The sequence below is a fragment of the Gekko japonicus genome, unplaced genomic scaffold (assembly GCF_001447785.1).
Source record: "Gekko japonicus isolate JY-2015 unplaced genomic scaffold, Gekko_japonicus_V1.1 scaffold1412, whole genome shotgun sequence".
NCBI classification, from domain to species: Eukaryota; Metazoa; Chordata; class Lepidosauria; order Squamata; family Gekkonidae; genus Gekko; species Gekko japonicus.
This window is the reverse complement of record NW_015172597.1, coordinates 289,156-307,197: the sequence shown is the minus strand read 5'-3', so window position 1 is coordinate 307,197 and position 18,042 is coordinate 289,156. Positions and strand designations below refer to the sequence as shown.

The 18,042-nt window shown below is 43.8% G+C and overlaps 1 pseudogene; it reads right to left on the bottom strand.

Annotated features, from left to right (window-relative positions):
* Positions 1-8,834: 8,834 nt before the first annotated feature.
* LOC107119116 overlaps positions 8,835-18,042 on the bottom strand; it is a 28,233-nt pseudogene continuing 19,025 nt past the window's right edge.

The window sequence follows — 18,042 nt, the reverse complement described above, 5'->3', positions numbered from 1 at the left end:
AACCTCTCCACTGCCTGCTCGTCACGAAGGCCCCATGGGTGTGGGGCTGGTGGCAGGCCACCGCCTTCTGTTAGCCATTGCCTTAATTTCTTAATTAACAGAGGGGAAGTTATGATTATTAATCGGGATTAGGCAAATTATAGAGCAAACACCATTGTATACAGAGGTGTATAAAAGAGGTCCCACTTTTTACTGTAGCTACCAGTAAGAAACACGGAGACTGGATTTAATATAAAATTGTTATATTTTACTGAATAATATTTATCATTCAAACAATACACAAGCACACACACACTTATACAGTTACTAGGAAATAAAGATAGACAATAAGCACATTCACATTAGCAGGATATTCGTTGTTTGGGCAATAGTTACCTGTCCTTGCTGATTGAGTTGTTCCAATGGAAGAAGGGAGGGGGAAGAATCAGATATAAGGGACGTGTTCTGAACTGGCAGCAACATGTGGGACTCTGGCTGCAGACCAAGAGTCAAAGATGGAGGGAGGGTATTGGGATAGCAAGCTGGACGTAAGGGGGATAAAGCTTAGATAGGGGTCGTAGTAAAGAGAGAGACTATGTGGTTGGGTATCACCTTTTATAAGGTGGTATGGGGGGCAGGCTGAGCTGGCCACATCCCCTTGTGACACCTCCTGTTAATCCATCCCATAAAACATACTATTGGGTAGAAGGAAAGGGGGAGGATCCTAGTGGACTCGTATACCAAATGGTGGGAAGTTGTGCCATTTGCTATCCGGGCTCTGAGGCACATCTTTAGCACACAGGGCCTGCCAGACACCGTGGTAACAGACAACGGCACAGCCTTCATCTCTGGGGAGTTCCTGGAGTTCTTGGAACAGAACCTGATCCGACATGTGCAGTCTTCTCCCTTCCACCTGGCGACCAATAGCCAAGCCGAACGAATGGTGCAAACGACCAAGGACGCTCTCCAGAGGTTCACCCATGGGGACTGGAACTGCCGACTAGACGTCTTGTACCTGAATAAAACTTGGTCTTAAAGGTGCCACTGGACTCTGGATTGCTAGCTATTGTGAGAAAGGGAGAAAAGTACATCTTTCTCTACCTGCTCTATCCCATCCAAGCTAAAGAGCCCCAAGCGCTTTAACCTTTCTTCATAGGGAAAGTGTTCCAACCTTTTCATCATTCTAGTTGCCCTTTTCTGCACTTTCCCCAATGCTATAATATCCTTTTTAAGGTGTGGTGACCAGAACTGTACACAGTACTCCAAATGAGGTTGCACCAGTGATACTGGCTGATTTGTTTTCAATTCCCTATATTTGATAGGGATTTCTCCACTTTTATGACATTTCATTCCCTCCAAATAAGAAATAAGAGGCATCCACTTGTCCAAAAACTGAGATAACTTAGAACCTGAGACAGATGCAGAGTGAAGCTCTTGAGGGAAAGGTGTCTAGCAGGGACTCAGGGGTAAGTCTGCCAGGGAAGTTGGGAATACAGAAAGAGAAATGCCTATTCTGACTGGGCCCTGTCCCAAACTGCAAGCCTACAGTATTTCTCTTCATTACCTTCTAATCCTTCTTCCTGAATCAACTTTCCAAAAACAAACACTATACAATACCTTTTATTGGGGAAAACTCAAATGCTTGTACAATGCCTTGTTATTACTATGGAGGAACGTAATAGAAGATCCGACTTTTGTTTTGAGGGGTTTTCTATGGATCAGGGCTGCTGCCTGAACCTTTCTGAAATCAGTGAAAGTCAATGTGCTTAGAGGGGTGTAAACTCTCTTTAGGGATGCACTGTTATGCACTCATGGCAGCCACTCTCTCCCACCCCCCGCTATTTTACTGAGGTAATTGTGGCCTAAATAAGATTTATTTTCATCTGGAGATCTGCTGCCTTAACATAAACTGGACCCCAAAAGAAACAGGCAAATGAGGCAGGAGGACACCATCGAATCAGGTCTGGGGTTGTTGGGTGCAATTCTACCACAGAGGTTTAGCCTCACCAAAGAAGGTCACTGGGCTTTAATAAGATTCGGCTCCAAGTCCCCTGACACAAATACCATGCACGTGAGAGAACAGGCAAGCTCAGCTCAAGCCTCTTGTCCTGGGGAACAAAGGCACATTTCAAGGGCAGATAGAAAGAGCCAGCTGCAAAAGGAAGGGGGGGACCCCAAGCGAACTAAAACAATACAGTAACTTTATGATGAAGTCTCGGTCCCATGTCAAAGCCTTTTCCCAGCTGGGTCGGGTTACAGTCAGGTATTCTATTTGTCACATGCAGAGGACTGCTAGAGTCAAGTAAGGGCAGGAAGTGGCTGCTTATGACCGATCATATATGAGAGAGAGAGAGAGAGAGATTATTCATCTCCTCCCAGTTAACCTGAGCTACGAAGAAGACAAAACAAAAGGCTTGAGCAACTAAGCCTCTCAATCTCTCTAAGGAGCACTCGGGTCTCTGCAGGGGAGGTGCAAAGCGCTTTGCGGAGCCACCTAGTCCTCTTGTCAATTTGCTTGGGGAGGAGGAAGGGCGGGAAACACGAAGCCTGTAGCAAGGGAGTGGGGGGAGAAAAAGTGCTTCCTGCAGCAGAATAGCAGTCTGCCCCCAACTCTCAGCCTCTGACTGTTCTTTGGAAAGTGGGTGGGGGAGGAAAGGAGGAGGGGGAAATTGGCTGGAAGATGAGAGTGTGAGGAAAAGACGACATCGGTTGAACTTCTCAGTTTGGTTACATCTTAAGTAGTTGCTGTCACTGGTTGTGATTGGTCAGCCACTATTTTATTTCCTGCGCCCCCTCTCTCTCCCCCTCCCCTTCCTCCTCTTTACCTCTTCCCTCCCACCTGCTTACCTTCGCTCCCGGCAGTTGGGTGGGTGGAGGAAGGAGAAGCCACAAGCCACAGCCGGGCTGGCGAGGGAGTGTGGGGGTCAGCCCTGCCCCTTGCCTTGCCTCCCTGACCCTCTGGGCCAGGCAGGAGGAAGCAGGCTGGGATGCACGGGCGCTGGGCAAGCAGGAGGAAGTGGCCCAGTGATTAGGCTAACACCAGCCCCGAGCAGGAGGAAGTGGCAACAGGACATGCATGACTGCATGTGTTGCTCCCAGTGCAATTGCCGCTTTTGGTGAGGGCGGGGAAAGGTGGGGAGGGGAGGGGCAGGCTCAGAAGGCAGCCATAAGTTCCGATGCATTCCACCCCCAAAACAGCCCTGGTCTTCGAGCCTCCTGCTGGCCCCAGCACCTTAGCGTGGGTTTTCAGACGCCTAAGGGCCTGCGGGCATCTTGAGAGCCCCAGCACCTCAGCACGAGTCCACAGAGACCTGCGGGCATGCTTTCTGGGCCTCCTGAGGGCCCCAGTGCCTCTGCGCGGGTCTTCAGAGGCCTACGGGGGTCTCTTCGGGCCTCCCATGGCCCCAGCACTATGGTGCTGGTCCACGGAAGCCTGCAGGGGTGCTCTTCGGGCCTCCCCAGGGCCCCAGCGCCTTGGCGTGGGCCCAGGAAGGCCTGCGGGGATGGTCTTTGGGCCTCTCCCAGGCACCAGCTGGGAGCAGGGGGCGGGGCTTTCTACCTATGCCTGCCCCCTGGGCTCAGAAGGCAGCCGAAACATAGTTCTGGTGCATTCCGCCCCAAAAATAGCCCTGCACCTACTACACCTGTCTTTTCAACTGAAGTTGCTGGGGGATGAACCTGGGAAGTTCTGCATGTCAAGCAGATGTTCTATCATCAAGCCACATCCTATTCAAGTCCAAGCCCTATAATTGATTTCATAATCTTCCTCCAGTACTTGGATCCTGCTGCATACCTTCTAGCTGTGTGTTCTGAGTTTGAACCCAGCAGGAAGGGGAGATGAGAAAGTCATGCAACATATATTTCATTGAATCATATTATCCTAGAACCATATAGTTTGAAGGGGCCATACAGGCCATCTAGTCCAACACTTTGCTCAGTACAGGATCAGTGTAAAGCATCCCTGCCAAGTGTTTGCCCAGACACCACTTGAAGACTGCCAGTGGGGCGGGGGGGGGGGGGGGGCTCACACCTTTCTAGGCAGCTGATTCCACTGCTGAATTGCTATTACTGTAAAAAAATCTAATATGTAGCTGGTACCTTTCTGTCTGTAATTTAAACCCATTATGACTGTCACCACCACCAATTTCTCTGAAGTTCGCCACTGCTGCTGAGTTCCTCAAAGTTTGCTGCTGCAGCTGAGCCACCTTCTAAAATTGCCATTGCTGAAGACTTGCTGGTCCTCCTGCCAAAGAGACACAGCCACCAAAGATGGTCCTGAAGCCAACAACTGTCACTGCAGGACACTATTTTTGTCCTTACAAAATTCTGGTATTTCCCAGCTAGACCTTTTGAATAAGGAGACAACAATAGATCATTAAATCAAATGATATGTTACATTTCAATGCTAAAGATTTACAGTTTGCATGATCCATATTATTATTATTATTATTATTGACGCATTTTATGTGCAGTCAGTAATTCCACGGTATTATTTACATACTTAAGTACTCTGTATTCTCTCTGTCCCTCCCTCTCTCTCTAGTTAAGTTCAACTGTATCCTTAATTAAAGTTGGCATAGTGGGTGGTTTGTATAGTATAGCCTATTTTCCATCAGTTTTATAAGTGCTCCTTTTTATGTTGATGTTATGTAAATTATTCACCATTGGCATAAGTTCTTGCTGGGTCTTCTGTTGAAAGCTGCCCATTTAAGAACTCCCTCTTTTTGTCCTTGTCTTTGCCTCCTCCATGTTTTCCTCAGATAAGCATGGGCAGGTCAGTGGGGGGAATCTATCCTACAATTCCTCTGAGCAAAGTCTGAAGCCTTTCTGGAGCCTGAGGAGCCTTCTTCAGCTTAAGCGTCTTTTCCATTGGAGGAAGAGCCACTTAAATTGGAGGAAGACTCTTCAGACTGAAGGAAGGCTCCTTGGAGGATAGTTAGATCCACTGACATATAGATGTGTGTGCAGGGGTCTTGTTGTAGAAAAAGAGCTGCCGGAGCTCATTAGCATAACTCATTAGCATAACTTATTTGCATATGCCACGCCCCCTGACATCACCGGAAGTGACAGAAGGCCACACCCCCTGACATCACCGGAAGTGTGTCAGAAGGCCCGGCTACTTACCCTCCTGCTTCATCCTCATTCCCAAACGGAATGAGGATCGAAGCAGAGGGCGGGGTAAAGAAGGGGGCGGGGCTTCACCACGTGACCACCCCGCCTCCTAGAGGTTCTCTTCTGGAGCTCCGTACCTGAGAGCTCCCCCCCGACTAGAGCCCTGTGTGTGTGTATGTTTCTATGTATACACACACACACACATGCATGAGTACTGTCAGATACTAGAGTAATTCCTGGGATGCAAGGGGTCAGAAGCAAGACATGGGGTGAAAGGAAGCAGTGGTCAGGTTTTCTAAGTAGTGACCTGAGGTGTCAATGGCCAAAGTAAAAAAAAAAAAACACAGTCCAGAAAATAGGGAGGTACTGATAAAGGTGGGAAGGGGAAGTTTTAATGTGGACTATCACAGACCTTGGCTAACAAACTGTGCTTAACGAAGAAGCCAGAGCTTTATGGACCCCGATGTATTCTGATTGACCCCAGCTGTCCTGTGTTGCAGCCTCATCAGGGGATTCCAGATGATATAGTTGAGGTACAGGTTCCCGATCCTCTCTGCCTCTTATACTGCAGCTAGCCCTTTGTGACAGGTAATGAAGTGCTGGGACCTGGCTGTTATAAGGGCCAGTTTGGGTCTTACCTGTGTGTTTCACACTCTCTAGCACAGACACTAATAGCCAAGGACTGTTCCCATTGCAGATTGCCAATTCTACACAACAGGACAAGGCATGGATACTCTATAGCATTCAGCAAAACTAAGGAAACCCTCAAGTTCACAGAAAAATACTTTTTAAAAATGATTTGGAAGCATACCTCCCTAGTTAATAATTACGTCAGTGTATGTGCAGGTATTCCAAAACTTGCCCCTCTGGAATTTGGCAGTATATTGGGTTGCTGTAGGAACTAAAAAATTGCATGTGAAAATGTGTCAGTAGAGGCCACCAGTTTGACTTTCCTACTTTTTTCCTTATCATGGTAAGTAAGTTGGTAGGAAGGGGAAAATAAGTTTCTATGTGGGGCTGTCCTTGATGACTATCCAGAAGCTACATTTAGTACAGAATGCTGACTGGAGTGAGTCACAGGGATAATATCACTTCAGTCTTGTTCCAGAATTTGCTTTCAGGCACAAATCAATGTACTGGTATTGACCTTTGAAACTCTATATGGCTTGGGACCAGAGTGCCTGAAGGACTGCCTACTCCCATATGAACCTGTCCAACATATTCTTTAGAGGCCCTTCTTCAGGTACCAGCATCTGAGGCTACAAAGTGGCAATCCAAGAAAGGGATTTCTTGGTCGTGATTCCAAAACTTTGGAACTCCCTCTCCAGGGATCATTGTCTGTCTTCCTCTATCATTGTCTTCTGCCAGTGGGTGAATAATTTTTCAGTTTGTTTGGCATTCCATCACTAACAATTATTACTCTTTTGTCTTGTTTGTATTTTTATGTGTTTATATCTTTAGATGTTTATTTGTTTAAAATATTTCATAGGGAAGCAAAGGGGAAGCAGAGAGCTAAAAACTTTGATGCGAATAATATCTTACAATGCCATCTACAGCAAAGTTACATCCTCCTCATTCCACTGAAATCAATGGGCTTAGAAGAGTGTAAATCTGCTTAGAATTAGGCAACTGACAGGAAACTGCAGGGGGTGGGGACTTGCCTTTTTGGTATCATGCCAATGCCATAGTATTACTTCCAGCACGATCCAGAAGTGATGTCATCTTGCTGGAGCAACATTCCAGCATTCACCCACAAACTTATGTTTTAACCAGATATACAGGCTCCCAATTTGCTTCCGGTACCGTAGAGTTTCAGGCAGATCTAGCGATCATCATTAGAAGTGATGATATCACTTCTGGGTCACACAGGAAGTGACATCATGGTGTCAGAGTGCTGCCAAATGTCTCCCTTTCACCCAGCATTGCCCCCACCTTCCAGCTGACCAGTGGCAGACAGAGCCAGGGGGAGGCAGGAGATTTCCCACCAAAACAACAAACCTGGTCTCCTTACACCTAAACCAGCCATTCTAAACAAGGTCTTAATGTCCTCACCCCCAACCCCCACAACTTCAAACAAACAAACAAAAAGCAATGGGCTTAGTTGCACAATAGTTACTCATTTTGGAACTAGATTACTATAAAGTCTTTGTTTTCTTAGTTCTTCCACTTCAAAAACAGTAAAGAAGACAAATGAAAGAGCAAATAAAACCTTCATTATTGGGACCACTGTGCCCAAAATGAGATTCTGAAAATTACTTTATTGATTGAAGTTCATAAAGCTGAGAGTAAACAGTGTTGTAGGGTGACCAAATATTTAGTTTTGTGCTGGTTTACATTAGAAAAAAATTTGTTGGGCATCATATAAAGAAATAATAGGTCTCCATTAGTATCTAAAGGGCCATCTCCATTCACCTGATTACAGTGGGTGGTAAACAACAATTGTAGTAAACAACTGCCTAGGACCATTTTTCAGCAAAACCCTTTTGTGGGAAGGAAGGCTGCTACCCTTTCTTTCATCATGAAGTCCAGTGACCAGAATTCATGCTGTTATAACCTTAATACATGATAGCAACTATATATTCCACTTGCATTTTCATGCAGCAACTAGAACCCTCAATGATTACACTGATCGGAGATAATCCACATAGGAAATTCCATGGGACTTCTATCAACCAGAGCTGGTCACTCTGCTTTGAAGAAGAGAATGAAGTACCAGGAACTGATGGTGGCACAGATATTTTAGTCGGAATCATTCTGTCACTCAAGGCTATTATCTGTACCCCAGTAGAGAAGACAAAAGGCAAGATATAAGGTCACCATTTCCTCACAGGGTTTGGTGCTGCTGGGAGGCAGGTGTTTGTCCATGCACCTCTCAAGGTTTCTGCAGCTTCTTTGCAGTCTTTTCTAAATGGAATGTTTTGGGAAAGACCACAGCAAATTCTGAATTACTGCTGTGTGAGTGGGAATGTTTGGATTTTCCTGGGCCCACCTACATGGTAGCCATTTCCTCCCCACACCAATAAAATAGTTTTTGTTTTTAAAATGGCAAGCGAATATTATTATAGCATATTTCCTTGCATGTACACAGTTTAACTTCAGTGAAGATTATTGTGCTGTGATGGCAGTTGCTGCTGAAGTATTTTTTTACATTTACAAATCTGATCTGGTCTCTAATGGCCAGCTAGAAACCCTGCTGGGTAAAAACCTCAACTGGCCCTGCCTACTTTCTAAGAACACTTGGTGGGCACCAGAAAATATGTCAAATGCTATAGCACCACTGAGAACCCTTGAGTTAGAGATATCCTTTTCGCTTTTTAATGAAAGGGTGGAATTCAGAGATCCTGCTACACAGATCATTGTGTGTGTCATGTGCTGTCAAGTGACTTCCAACTTATCGTGACCCTACACATTAATGACCTCCAAAATGTCCTATCATTAATGGCTTTGCTCCAGTATTGGACTGAAGGGCGTGGCTTCATTAATCGAGTCAGTCCATCTGATGTTCAGTCTTCCTATTTTCCTACTTCTTCCAACTTTTCCTAGCATTATTATATTTTCCAGTGAGTTATGTTTTCTTACAGATTGGTTTAGTGCAGTGGTTCCCAAACTTACTTGGCCGACCGCCCCCTTTTCAGAAAAAAAATTATTCAGCGCCCCCCTGGAAATCTACCTTCAAGAAGTGGACAAAAAGATGCAGTGATAAATTTGCACATAGTAAAGAAAGATATGTTCATTTTAAGAATATCTTCAAATCGTTGATTAAAGTCAGAATAGATAGCTTCCAAGTGCTGAATAGGTAGGCAAGTCTTCATCATGTTTTTCTACTGTTGATAAATTTCTTTAGTTTATTCTTTTTCAGTTTTATTAATATAACTTGCAAAGTATCTATTACATTACAACTAATCATTCCAGTTCAATATATAGTAGTAGTAGTAGTAAAATTTATTGTGTAGCCATTGGCCATTACAATTTAAAATTTAAATTTAAACAATATACAAATTAGACAACTTACAGCACTGGAATTTGAATTAGATTTGAAATATAATAACCTCTAAAATCTGCACATTCAGTATTTAAATTAATTAAAATCTTAAATATAGATACCCATCTCCAGAAACACGTACACAGCCTCAAACATTGCCATTTTATATTGCTGTTTTAGAGTTCAATTTCATTTCATTTCCCTATGTTCTGTTGATAAATTTGGAAACTGGCTGAATTCCCCTCGTCCTAAATTTCATTTGTACAGAAGTAGTTTTGCCACAAACGCAGAAATGACAGTTTTTGTTTTGATTAAATTCAGCTCATCGCCTTGGAGCTGTAGATTTGTTTCATTAAATTTATTAAACAAGTCTATCAAACAAGCTATGTCTTTTTTGGAATCAATCAAGTTGGCTCGTAAAGCATCATCTTTGTTTTCTAGGAACTCTAGCACTGAGTCAAAGAGTTTATAAAACTGATCCAAACAGGCACCTTTTGATAGCCAACGAACTTCTGTATGAAGCAGCAAGCGATTGAATTCTTCATCGTTTTCAATACAAAGTTGTCCAAACAATCTGTCATTCAGTGAATTGCTTCTGATTTTGTTGACCACTTTAATGACATAATATAATAACATGTAGGCATTCACTCCGATTTTTGGCAACTAGATGTTGACGATGAATGACACAGTGTACAGTGAATACATTTGGAACCGCTTTTTTAAATATGCAAGAAACCCCCTGTAGCACCCCATCATCACTGGAGCACCATCAGTAGCAACTGACAATATATTAGTCATGGGAAGTTATTTTTCTTTAAAAAACTTTTCCAATGCATGAAATATTAATTCTCCTTTGGTATCAGTTTGCAAATTTTTAGCAAATAATAATTCTTGGCAATTTTTTCCTTCTTTTATGAATCACAAATATGCTAAAAGCAAAGCTTCATTTCCTGGCAAAGTTGACTCATCAAGTTGTATAGAGAACTGGGATGTTTTTAAATACTCACATAATGAATCTTCAGCATCTTGAGCCATCTCATCAATTCTTCGTTGCACTGTGTTATTGCTCAAAGAAATGTTCTTGGTAATATCAGATGCTGGCTTGTGTAGCATGGTGCGTATTGCCTCACTTATAGCCAGTAGAATTAGTTCTTCACCAACAGAATGCAGTTTTCCCGATTTAGCAATCAGTAACGAAACGGTGTAAGAAGCACACAGCCCATCGTCATCTTGTTTGGATGCTATTGAAAAGAGTTTTGCCAATGTCTGCTGTCTCAACAAGTTTTCTTTTAATGCTTGAAAATAAGATAAATCCTTATCTTTCTTATCACCATGAACTTTTGTCAAATGTTCTTCTAGTCTTGAAGGCTTCATAGATTCATTTGATAAAATTTTTTGGCAAATCAGGCACATCGGTAATGTACTGTTTGTAGGCAACTGAATAAAACCATAGTTCAAATACTAAATACTATATTGTCTACATTTTTTTCTTAGGTTCAGCCATGATATTATCTGTTAAAAAGTAAAATTTCTGTGTTTATTTATAAAACTATTAATTAATATTACCGACAGCGGCCATGAATTATAGTTCTTCCCATCACTGGGGAATAACACCCCCCCCACACCCACACACACGAATTGTTGGGGGGAAGCCAGCTTTGAAATAGCTGGAAATCATTACTCTCTTGCACCCCCACACTAGGTGCAAGGCAGTTTACATAGTGCAATCCAAAGAACAATCCAATAACCAATTTCTTTAATCTTGAAATCATTACTTATCAGTGGCAGAGCAGGAATTCAAACCCAGATCTCCCATACCCTTGTCTGATACTTGAACACTGTACCACACTGACCCAGATGGCTGCCTCAAATAGAAAGAGAAGCTTCTTAAGAACTTCCACTTTAATTTCTGGCTTCCCAGCTGCAAAGTCCTGCTTCAAAGCATGCAGTTCAAAATAAACTGCGAGTTGGTGGATAACAATTTGTGTCGGCTACGGTGGGGGTTGTTCGAAGTAAACTGCCGTGGGCTCGGCCACTGACCTTTGCAATTGTCTGACCTAGGATTAAAACCTGTTGGGTGTTTAAGGTCTACCTTTGAAATTGATGTGTTCAGACAGTTCTGGGAAAGATATTACAATCCATTGTCTAAACCTTTAATGATGCTTATTGTTATAGCAGTTCTGGGAAAGGCTGTTGAAAAGCAGTAAACATCCAATGTAAGAAAATTAAGTATAATCACCCTTGCATATGCTCTTATTCCTTGTTCACCCAATGAAACAAAGCGACGATCTCTCTGGCCTACCTCGCGGAGCTGGCATAGGCTAAAATTTCCAAAAACTGCTGTAAACCCTTTAAATCGTTATTATTTAGAAGTTTAGAAAACTATGGAAAGCTTTCTCAACCAAGCCATCAACAGTAGCATAGATTACTCAAAATAGAGTGGTGCTTTTGTGCAACCATTACACTTCCTTTTTCAGCATGTGGGTCTCCCTTGTTCCTATCTCCCCGCACCTTGTGCTCTAGCCCCCGACTGATATCTATGCCCTAACAACCCAATGCAGCTGGTAACAGATCCTGATATAGGCACAGACTCTTCTTTGGATCATGCTTCTGTTGAGCTAATTCAGGATGGACTCAACAGTCTAATATTATGCTTTTAAATGATTCTGCTCCATTTTTAAATATATAATGATCCTACCAGTTAAGATAGCAAGAGTAAGTAAACAGTTCAACAGATAAAATACACGGAATGATAGTTACTGCCGTTTCTAGTGCAGAGGGCCGGTGGTTGATTAATTCCATCTTTTATTGAGTGCCTACGTCTCAGGGGTGAGCTGGAAAAAACTGTATGTATAAATTATACTTCAAGGTATTTGCTTTAAAGGGGCAGTGCCTTAAGTGGGTAAATATATTTATGAAAAGTATTGGAGTTCCAGGCATAGCATAGTGAAATCAGTTCTCATTTATTAATTACATCAGAAGAAACAAAGATAACTTAGCCAGCGAGAGCCCAGCTTATATCGGTGCACACACTCACACCCAACACCCCCCCACTTCCCGTGATAGGTTCTATGTACAGAGCCGGTAATGATAGGTTCTCTTCAGGATCCAAGCGCTCCCCTTGGTTCTTGATAGGATTTGCTGGGGCTATTGTTCTAGACCCGAAGGTCCATGAGTCCTGTAGACTGCATGGCCTGGCACACGTTGTCGTGGCCGTCTTAATACATAACTATTTATATATGTATAACAAGGGTCTCTATGGAAAACTTTGTCTATACAATTTTCGTTAAATCTTGTTGTATTTATTTATTTATTTGTTTATTTATATTTATTTATTTATTTAGGTATTTTTATCCCGCCCTCCCCGCAAGCGGGCTCAGGGCGGCTTACAAGGGGGCAGAAGCCCATATATAAAACCCAGTAAAACAGTAAAATCATAACTATAACAATAATTACAGTAATAACAATAATAACGTGCTTTCAGTAGACAAGATGGTCTTGAGTGTTATGGTGGCATCTTCCAGTCAGCCCTATTGGGGTACCACTGTCCAGCAGATCGTTCCAATCCCACATTGTTCATGCGGCACAATGTATGGCTGAGCTCCCCACGACGATCCCGAATCCCGATGGTATTGCCACCGTTGATGGTGGTGGCAGCGGCGGCCCCTATATGAAAGCCTGGTGGAAGAGCTCCGCCTTGCAGGCCCTGCGGAGCTGCATAAGGTCCTGCAGGGCCCTGGTCTCCTCCGGGAGCTCGTTCCACCAGGTAGGGGCCACCACTGAGAAGGCTCTAGACCACTGAGAAGGATCTAGCCCTGGTCACAGCAAGTTTTACCTCCCGAGGACCTGGAATCACCAAACGGTTTTGGGTCCCCAACCGAAGTGCTCTTGGGGGTATGTGTGGGAAAAGGCGGTCCCTCAAGTAGGTCGGACCCTGGCCATAGAGTGCTTTAAAGGTAAGTACCAGCACTTTAAAGCAGATTCGGTATGCTATTGGCAGCCAGTGCAGCACCTTCAGCCCAAGTCGGATGTGCTCCCACTTGGGGAGACCCATCAGCAACCTGGCCGCCGCATTCTGCACTAGCTGCAGCTTCCAGATCTGCAGCAAAGGCAGCCCCATGTAGAGAGCGTTACAGTAGTCTAACCTCGAACTATTAGAATTCCCCTTCACACATACACACACAAAATTGTAAACTTGGTCATTGTTTCAGTGTCAAGTTTTGCTACATTTAGCCAATTGTCCCCATTTGCACCACACGAATTTTGTGTGTGTATGTGTGAAGGAGAATTCTAATAGTTCAAGCAACTTTCCTTTTTCAAGTTCATGCAGCACACAGGGTTAAAACTGTGCAGAGTCGTGTAATTTCTGTGTGATGGGAAGAAGGTGGCAAATGCATTTCCTCTTGCCTTGTCTAGCATGCAGTTTTCTGGACCTTGAAGTTACAGAACAGGAACAATGGAGCCTTATCTTGGGAAAAGTAGTTCAGAAAAGGAATGAAATTCATGCCAAACAGCGCTGAGCATTTGAGTTTCCTACACAAAAAACTCAGAAGGAAGGTTATGGTACAACCTGGGCCTTGTTGGCATATGCGGGCTATATAGAAGATTTAAGTAGCTATAGCACATGTGGGGGTGGGGTCACGACAAAACTTTCTTCTACACTGTGTTTAAAAAACAACAAACATTGGTACAAGTGATTCATTAGGTCCTAATCTTTTAAAGGTTAGTTTTTGGCTGTGGCTGTCTATACTAGCATTCCCCAAACTTCCATTGCATTTTCAAGAACTTCAGGGGTTTTACTGTTGAGAAAGCAGTTAGAAGTGAAAGGATTCTTTTGTTAATTATCTTCAAATCTTATGTCTGCTTAGGTTTGGATGGTGTTGGGTTTCTTTGGGATGCCCAGAATTTGCATGCACTGGATGACTTTTTGAAGTATAATCTCTGACTGAAGCCGCATGTTATAGAATAGTCACAACTCTAGAATCAGTTTTGAATTTTTCTGCACATACAAAGGGGCTTTAAATTTGTTATTTTTATACAACAGCTTTTTGATTTTATTTTTTATTCAAAACCTTTCATTTTTACTGAACACTCTTTTTACATTTCATGCACAGCACCTTAAAAAAATAACTAGCACAGCTGCTCATCTTGTACACCCTCTTTGCAAGCAGCTTGGGCCCTTCCATGACATTTTAAAGACAAAAAGTGTTGATCTCCCATGTCCTACCTTGCAGTGGTTGGTGTTGGGAGGAAAAAAACCAGCCTGGGCAGTCCAAAACAGCCCCAACCCTTCTGAAGAGTATGACTTTTATTTCCTTAAGATTTATTTCTTGCCTTGCCTCGTTCTGCAAACATTTTTAAATTTCACAAAAAACACAATGGATTTTTTATGATCTCAGACTTTAATTCAGTTTGAATCCAAAATACAGAATTTCAGCCTTTCCTACCCATAAAGCACAATCTTGAAAAAGCAGGGAAGAGCTTCTTCAGCCTGAGGCAGTCTATCTGAAAACCTTTCCAGCCATGAAACATTTTAATGTATTGTACAGGGCAGCTGGCTATTTTATCAATGGTGCAGTTGGAATACTCCACCTGGTATTATCTATTCTAGCCAGAAGCTACACACCCAGAAGTACTAACACCTTTAAGGAACACTGTTTCACTGAGGTGTGCTTTTGAATGGTTCTCTGTTTCTTTGGGGTACAGCAAACTATCAAGTTTTTTAAAAGTTAGGGAAACAGCTTTGCTACCGCTGTTTAAAACAGTAAAACCATAAAACTCAGACATCACTTTCCGTCTGTGTGCTTATCTGTAACACCAGTTGTCTTGCTCTGCTCCAACCCCCCCCCTTCTAGTCTCAGGTTTGAATTTTTTCTGCAAATACTTTTTAATTTCACAAAATCACAATCCAGTGTGTTGCCCACAGAGTGGTCAAGGATCCCTGTTTAATTCAGTTTGACTCCAAAAACGGTATTTCAGTCGTTCCTACCCGTAAAGCACAATCTTGAAAAGGCATAGAAGAGCTTCCTCAGCCAGAGGCAGTCTATCTGAAAACCTTTCCAGCCATGAAACTTTTTAAGGTATTGTACAGGGTGGGCGGCTTTTGTTGCTTCTTCATGGGTGGGGCACCACCCTTTCTTCTTATCAGCCCCCTCTAGAGACTGCCCACCCCAGCCTGAGTCTGACTAGAGACACGTTAAAAATCCCAAGGTTTGAAAAACAGGCTATAACCTACTTATGAATTGAACAGCTAGTTAAATAATAATAATCTTTCAATTTATTAATCACTCAATCCTGCAGAGCTTGCTGGCTCTGAGCGATTTACAGTTACTCAAATACACACGGGACTAACAATGATTCAAGGGGTAAGGGAGGACAACATATAATCTTTAAATTATACACGTTCGCAGCCGATGGGGAGTTTGTTCATCTGTAAGGTCAGATGTGTTCCAAGTTGGGCCATTCCATGGCATTTTAAAGGCAACACATTTTAGAGAGCCTGGCACATTACGCAGCTTTACTCTGCAGCCGCCAGTACACTGGGCAGGCATTGGGCAAACCTCCACCCTTACAAAACTGCCCGTTCCACCTCTCACCCCTTCTTCTCTTTCATTTCCCTGTCTCAAAAAAATGTGTATGTGCTGCTTTTTGTGGACAGTTGGAAAATGTAGTATAATCTGACAGACCCGGCTCACTTGCAAAAAACTAATTTCACCCAAATTGAATCACCTTTCTTTAATACATGCAGAAAGGGAAGACTGAATTCTTTCACAGGCACAGAAGCTAGTGTGTGTGTGGGAGGGGGGAGTCTTGTGGAGTGTGAGGCTCCTGATAATAAACTCTAGCCTGTCACACCCACTTAACAGCTGCAGGCTGTGATAGCTGAAGATGCTTTGGAGGGGGGACTTTTTGTGTGTGCTGCTTTGGAGGGCAAACCTGGCAAAGAACATTTTCCTGCAATGGCAAAGGGGTGGATTCATATCTTCACAGGCCACGCCAGGAGTTTTTCTCCAGGCTAGCACATGTCTCTTTCTGTCTGTCAGCCTATCAGCAATATGACAGGCAGTGATATTTTCCATGGCTGGGAAAGAGACAGCTCTCATTGGTTGTCTTGAAACTCTAAGCCCACCCCTCTGTTAGCTGAACTGCTTTATCTACAACAGCTGGCAGACTAAATTTATACGGGTTCCGACCTATGTATACTGAAGACCAGTCCACCCCAAGGATTTCCCAGTGAGAGAGTGAAGACTGGTGAATTCAAAACAATCTGTCTTTTACTGAAGAGTATCAAAATCACATTCAAATGATACAGGTGCACACACACATTCAATCAAGTTTCCTTTAGAATTACAGTAATAGAAATAGTTCCTTTTACTTAGGAGGTAGGTAGGTTCACGGTTTATACTTATCTGTCCCGAAGCCTTGTCTGTTGCAATGAAGAATGCGGGGTAAGGAAAATAGAACCTAGGGATGTTTCTAAATCACACTGCTAGAAGCAGCCAGTGAGTGTGGACCTCTTAGCTGTGCACACCAAGAGATCAAGTAGACAAAGGATTTTTGGGATAGCAAGCTGGACATTAGGGGGTAAAAGCAGACAGGGGATGATGGAGGGTTTGTGGCTAGCAAAGACCCAACACATGGTCCCTATCTTTTATAGATGAATCTTTGGGTGGGTGGCAACCTTGTCAAGCTGAAAATCCACCCATCTGTAAGTCCGTCCCATCCCTAATTCCATTGGTGCGTGTAGTGAAGGGTTGTTACTTAGGGGTTTGCCCAATATTGGCTGCGGTCACATGGAGCATTAGGCATGCTAGAGAGATGAAAGATAGGCGGATTTTCCAGGTGTGATCTCACTGCCACATCTGGGAAGCGTAGAGCTCCCGTGGCTCACCCGAGGCTTCACTCCGAAAATGCAGGGAAAAAACTAGTACCTCCGAGGTACTTGTTTCCGGAAACCATGGGGCATGGGCAGGCGTCTGATCACATTTCCGGTGGTAGTTCCAATGCCCGCCCAAGTCCCCTCACAAAAAGGGTTTTTTTCCCCCAAGTCTGCACGAATGCGCACAAGCACCTAATGGAGCATGCGCGCACTTTAGTTAAAAAAAACCCGTTTTCACCGTGGCCCTGCTCCTTTGCAGCGCTGCAGGAGTGTCCTGTGATCGGCACCTTCCCCCTAACCACGGGACCTCCACAGGACTTCCACGGGACGTCTGCTCGTGCAACCGCGGGTTATTTTGCCCCAGGGCAAACAGCCATGCTTTCCCCCCACATTTTCCTGCCTGTGTAACCGGGGCCATTGAAACTCTAAACTCTAACTCAAGTGAAAGCCATCCCATTGCATGTGCAATATGAAACCCTCCTGTTGTTCCCTAACAAAGACAAGGAGGAATTTCAGACAGGCGATATATTCCGGAAGAGGAACGGATCCCAAATGGTTTCTGGTCTGTCATTTCAGACAGAACCATTTGAGAACCGGTTCCCTTCCGGAATATATTTGTCATTTCATACACAATCGCTTCTGTCCCGTTTAGGAAACGGGACTGAAGCATTTTTCCTGTCAACCGCTTCCAAGTACTCCTCAGTTTCCTCTCCCGGTTCCGATGCACTTTTTCCCGCCGTTTTTCACCCACGCAGGCGACCTCCGGCTTCCTGATATTACTTTGAGATATCTCTCCCTTATAATAAAAGAGTTTTGGGTGCCAAAGTTCTAAAATGCACTCCTTTAGTGTTAGGCCGAAAAAACTGCCACTCGGAAGACACTGGCTGGGTTCATTGGCTGCTTTGTGCAGTCCCGGCCAGCGTTCCAAGGTCATTTACATATGGAAGCTGATTGGACTACACTCCATTCCACACCTCAAACTCCCCCCCCCCAAGGCAGTTGGAATTTTCAGTTGGGAGAGGAGAATGATGTCAGCTGCTCCCTAGGCAGAGGCTGTGTGTGTGTGTGTGGGGGGGTTGTAAAGACAGAC